At 50.2% G+C, this 6,080-nt stretch overlaps 1 long non-coding RNA gene across 1 annotated transcript; it reads left to right on the forward strand.

Moving 5' to 3' along the window:
- Window positions 1-3,376: 3,376 nt before the first annotated feature.
- On the forward strand, window positions 3,377-5,293 carry LOC115500001. Its single transcript, XR_003964336.1, has 2 exons — window positions 3,377-3,959; window positions 4,328-5,293. It is a non-coding gene; the product is annotated as an uncharacterized LOC115500001 (long non-coding RNA).
- Window positions 5,294-6,080: the final 787 nt, after the last annotated feature.

Below are 6,080 nucleotides of genomic sequence, written 5' to 3' on the forward strand. Positions count from 1 at the left end.
CACTTGATTTGCATTCATGAGTTTATTGTAAGGATACAATTCAGGAACATTCCATACAATGGTACGGGGCAAGGTAAGGGCTGGGGCTGAGGGGGGACAGCGCAAAGCTTCCACACCTTCTCTTCGTGCACCACTGATGTTTCACCAATCTGGAAACTCCCTGAATCCTGTCATTTAGAGGTTTTTATGGATCTCCTATCACATGGAGGATGAATGATCAAATCATTGGCCACTGATGATGGACCTCAGTCTCTGGTCCCTCTCCCTTCCCCAGAGGTGGAGGGGTGGGGCTGGAAGTTCCAACCCACTAGGCAAGGCTTGGCCTTTCTGGCAGCCAGTCCCATCCTAAAGCCATCTAGGGGTCCACCAAGAGTCACCTCATTAGCGTAAAGTCAGACCTGGTAGAAGGAGCTTGTGAATAATGAAGATGACCTTATCACACCTATACCCAGGAAATTTCAAGAGTTTTAGGAGCTCCGTGGAGCACTCAGGTGGCTCATACATTGAGCGTCCAACTCTTGATTTTGGCTCCAGTCATGGTCTCACGGTTCATGAGTTCAAGCCCTGTGACAGCCTCTGCGCCGACAGCCTAGAGTCTGCTTGGGATTCTCCCTCTCTTTCTCTCTCTCTGCTCCTCCTTCACTCGCTCGAACACACACACTCTCTAAACAAACAAACAAACAAACAAACAAACTTTAAAAAAAAAAGAGTTTTAGGAGCTTCATGCCAGGAAGCAAGGATAAAGACCAAATATATTTACCATTATACCACAAACCACATTATACCAACAAAATAAAGCAACAATAACAGGCATCTACGAAACTTTCCACCAACATCATACTTAATCTTGAAACACTGAAGTTTTTCCTTCAAGACTAGGAACGAGACAGAAATGTCTGTTCTTGTCACGGGTACTTAACATTGTACTGGAGGTTCTAACCAGTGCAATAAGGCAGGAAAAAGAAATTTTAAAACCAGATAAGAAAGGAAGAAGCAAAACGTCTTTCTTCATAGATAATGTCATCATCTGTGTAAAAAATATGATGGAAATACAAGCTACTAGAACTAATCAGGAGGTTTAGCTATGTTGAAGGTTACGAGATCAATATACAAAAATTAGCAACAAACCATTAAAAATTTTTTTATTTAAATATTTATAATAGCATCAAAGAAATGAATATAAATGCTTGTGGAAAAGTCGTATAAAGATAGGTGACATCTTTACCCTAGCCACTATTAAATATTGCTGATAGGAATACAGAGGACCAAAATGAATGGAAGCATATGAGGTTTGTGCACAGGGAGACTCCGTATTGTTGAGTTCAGTTCTCCCCGGACTGCTCTATAAAGTTAATGCAGTCCCATTTAACACCCAAGGTGTTTCTAAGACAGAGTTATTCTAGTGATCAAATGGAAAAAAGCAAGGATTCTAGAATAAAACCAAAAATTTTGGAAAAGCAAGGTGAAGGCTAACATTGCCTGGTTCAAGAATTATTATGAAGTGAGGGTAATCAAAACAGCATTAATTGCATAAAGATAGACAAGTGGGCCTCCAGAAAGAGACCCACACATATATGGACAACTGAGTTTTGACACAGCCGCAAAGGTTATGCAGTGGAGAAAGGATGGCTTTTTTAACAAATAGGCTGGCACCATTGGCAATCCGTATGCACAGAGGTGGAAAGAAAGAGGGAAGGAAGAAGGAAGGAAGGGAAGGGGAAAGAGGGAGGGAGGGAGAGAGGGAAAGAAAGAGGGAGGAGAGAGAGAAAGGAAGAAAGAAGAAAAGAAAGAGAACGAAAAAAAAGAAAGAAAGAAAAGAAAGAAAAAAGAAAGAAAAAAGAAAAAGAAGAAGAAGGAAGAAAGAAAGAAGAAAGAAAGAAAGAAAGAAAGAAAGAAAAAAAGAAATGAACCAGGATCCATGCATACTACATGCAAAAGTCAACCCTACCTAGGTCGTAGACCTGTATTTAGAAAAACCGGAAACTATACCACTTGTAGAAGAAAACAGGAGAAAAAATTGTAAAGCACATGTCTGGCAAAAGATAAATAATATATATAGAACTCTCAAACTGAACAATAAGAAAACAAGTCAATAAAAACAATCTAAGTGTTTGCACAGACTCTTCACCGGCAAATAGCACATGAAAAGCTTCTCAGCGTCACTGGTCATAGGGGGAAATGCAAACAGAAGCCACAGTGAGATCCCACTTGCACCATTAGGAAGACACCAAGTGTTGGCGAGGATGTGGAGGAAGGGGGGCTCTCATACCTGGTCGCTGGGAACGTGAAACGGTATGAACACTTTGGGGAAAGAGTTTGGCAGTTTTTTTAAAAAAGTTGAACGTGTGATCCAGTCATTCCCATCCCAGGTTTCAAAACCCAAGAGGCAAGGAAACCTACATGCATACAAAGACTTGCACACGAATGTTCATAGCAGCTTTCTTACAAGAGACAAAAACTGGAAACCACCCAAACATCCAGACAAATGCACAAACAAATGGAAAGACACAGCAACCTGTAAATGCACCTGAAAATTGCTCTGTGAAAGAAGCCAGACAAAAAAGAATACGATCCCATTTATATAAAATCCTAGAAACTGAAAAGTAGCATGCAGTTAGAGACCGAAGGGCGGGGACTGCTGGGGGAGGGCGGGTGGAGGACGGGCGGACGGGCAGACGGGAGGAAATTACAAAGGCACAAGCATAGATGTGTTCATGACGGTGGTGGTGGTGATGGCTTCCACTCATCAAATATGTTTTGAAACCTATCAAACTGGATACTTTCTGCATGTCAGTTACACTCAGTAAAGAACTGGGTTTCCTGCACTCCTCTGAGCCTGTGGCATTATCAGTAAAGAAAGCATCACCTCCCTCATTCGTTCATCTGGGTGTTTGCATCTGTTGGGTGCCCGTTGGGTGCTCGACACTGGGCATCCAACAGTGAGTGAGACGGAGGCCCCGCCCAGTGAATTCACGCCCCTGATGCCATGCCACAGACACGTGCGCTGACCACCGGGTGTTTGTCAACCAGTAGCATCTCGCTTCTGTTGGAGGAATAGCGATGTTTTAAGCTGAAGTTCGTTGGTGAGGGACAAACACCAATAGGTCTGGGTGCTGGCCACACGGTACACATGCCAAGTGGTCCCACTCCCAGCTCACTCCCGGCGGGAATCCAGTTGTATTTTTTTTTAATGTTTATTTATTTCTGAAAGAGAGAGCAGAGCATGAGTGGGGGAGGGGCAGAGAGAGAGAGAGAGAGAGAGAGAGAGAGAGAGAGAGAGAATCCGAAGCAGGCGCCAAGCTCCGAACTGTCAGCACAGAGTCCGACGCGGGGCTTGAACTCACGAACTGTGAGATCATGACCTGAGCCGAAGTCGGACGCTCAACCGACTGAGCCACCCAGGTGCCCCAAATCCAGTCGTATTTTAAATGAGATAGGGGTTGGGGACATAAGTAAGCAAGGCTGTTCTTTCGTGGGCTTCTCCTTGGGAGTTTTGGTCCGGTTCCAAAACAATCTCACTGTGTCGCCTATTCCTTATCATAAACACAGAAATTCAGATGACTCATTCAGTGTTGGAATCCGTGTTACATTTTTTATTGTTGTAGTTGTGGCTCTGTTCTCTACGCGGAGCCTAAATTACTTAGAAAATACATCATTTTATATTTATCACAAAATAGATCATTTGACAAGTGTAAGAAAGCCCACCACTTGTGGCATTTAATATTTCTTGTGTAGGATGGAACTGTAAGTTTTCTGGAAGCGAAGGAACTACCAAACTAATACTAAAAAGTCAAGAGAAACAGAAAGAGGGATTTAAAATCTTACAAGACCCAAGTGCGTGACGGAAACAGATGAGATCGTTGGCCTGCTCTTTGCCCACTGCTTTCTCTCTGGCCTTCGAGAGCCCCCTCCCCACCCAGGAAACCCTCCTGTCCATGGCCCTAGCACTTTCCAGACTGGTGAGAGTGGGCACGGCCGCTTGGCCTCTCCCGGCTGTCCCCGCTTCTGTGGCTCGCCTCTGCCGCTGCCCCCGCAGTGCCCCGGCCTCGCTGCGCCCCCTGTTCCCTCACCAGACATGTCCCCTCCCCGGCAGCCCGCCCTCTCTGGCCTGGACACTGCAGTGGCTCCCACTAACAGCCGGCTTCTGCCGTTCCCACGTTCAAAATGCCCACCTGCTGGCGGGGTGGGGGGGGCCACATACTGCGAATGAATCCACAGTCTGGACCCCTGGCCCTCCACCCTCCACACCCGCCCTCTGAGCCGGGCCGCGTCTCAGCCTCATGGCCTGACGGCTCCCTTTGTCCCCGTGGCCTTTCTGCCTGGACAGCCTTCCCTCAGACGAGACCGCTGCTCGACCATCGTTCTGTCCTGTCCTTGGTGGACAGCGTCTCCGAGACGCCCTCCCAGAGCACCGCAAGCTCAGGGCCGCCTCCTCCCGGACCTTCTGCTGTTGCCCCCACCGGCTGCGCATCCTTCCGTCTTTCTCCAGGTCCGTCAGCACCCGGGACCCGTGTATACGTGTGTACGTGTCCTGTCTGTCCACGTTGGTTGCCCTCAGGAGGATCAGCCCAGTGGGGCAAATAAGACCCCTTGGCACCGCGGGGCAGGCGACGAATGGCGATGAAGGATGGCAGGCATATCTGTTTGTCCGCTCGACGGGCAGCCTGCAAACGGCTTCGGACCGGCGACTCCTGGTGTGCTCTCAGCAGGGGAGAGTCACGTCATTTCCAGGTTGGCATATGATGTTAGGATGTGTGACCAGGGTGACCTACGGTGACACACAAGACCTGTAGCAACGTGTCAGGCGCAAGAACCCGCCACTGCCGGAGTCAGGGGGAGGTGCGGGTAGGGCGAGCTCAGCGTGTGTGGCGCCCATCGTGTGCGGTGTGGTCGGCAGCCCAGGGAACCGTCCTCTGACGCCGTTGCCTCCAGAACCCGTGATCCCTTTTCCACGAGCCGGAGTCTCAGACACAGGACTATATGCAGACGTTAGGTCCCAGATGACGCCAGGGTCTGTGGGATGTCACCACGCCTCCCGCAAGGGAAGACTAGTCCCAGAGCTGACCCGGGGCTGAGGTTCACAGGACCAGCGGGTGACGGACAGGGGGACCAGACAGGGAGGCGCTGTGGCCGCGGACATCCCAGAGCAGGAGATTGTGACTGTTTCCAGCACTATCACAACGGGTGGGGCTGAGGTTCATTCCCCTCAAAATTATTTGGGCGCATTCTTCTATTTTTGCCACTCTTTCAACAAGGGTCTGCATCTGATTATAATAAAAACCCATGAGCCGTGGCTTTTGAAAAGTGAGGGTTCTGTTTTCTTACGGAGACATCCAGAGGGTCCTCGGTGCTCTGCCCTCTTGTTCAGTGCTGGGTGTGCCCTGTCACACACGGTCACAAGGTGCTGCCCCACGTGGGCACCCACGTGGGCACCCCCGTGGGCACCGACGCGGCCCAGCGGGACGGATGAGGAATGGGAAACAAGGGTGAAGACTGGCCCTGCAGGCACCGGCCCCTCTTTAAGCCCTTTCCCAGAGGCCCCACCCAATGACTCCTACTTCTGCTTCTGCTGCACGCCTGGTCACCCCTAACTGCAAGGGAAGCAGGAAGCCAAGATAGTATTTTTAGTTGTCTACACATTGCAGGCAGGGCTCAGGGTTCTTCAGGTAGGAAACGGGTGAAAGGTGGGTGCTGGGCCGGTGACCATCCGTGCCAGCCACACCCGGGAGGGAGTCCCTGGCTCCGGGGAGGTCAAGAGGCCGAGGCGATGCCACGAAGCAGGTGCCCAGGCTATGGAGAGGCTCATCCGGGAGCTCCGGGCCAGTGCCACCCACACGCGGGCCACGATCGATGCGGCTGGAGACAGCCTGCTTACGTGCTGGAGAGCCGCTCGGAAAGGCAGCCGGTTGCCCGGGAACTTGACGCACCCCGGCAGCTAGGCCGGCGGATGAAGACGTCCCCTGGCAGCACTCGAACCCGGTGCGGTTTCTCCATGAGCATAAAAGGTCAAGGTGGAGATGCAGAGGCTCGTGGAGGGCTCTGTGTCCCCCCAGGTTCCCCACCCCCACACCCCATGGACG

This window comes from Lynx canadensis, chromosome D4 (genome assembly GCF_007474595.2).
Source record: "Lynx canadensis isolate LIC74 chromosome D4, mLynCan4.pri.v2, whole genome shotgun sequence".
Taxonomy (NCBI): domain Eukaryota; kingdom Metazoa; phylum Chordata; class Mammalia; order Carnivora; family Felidae; genus Lynx; species Lynx canadensis.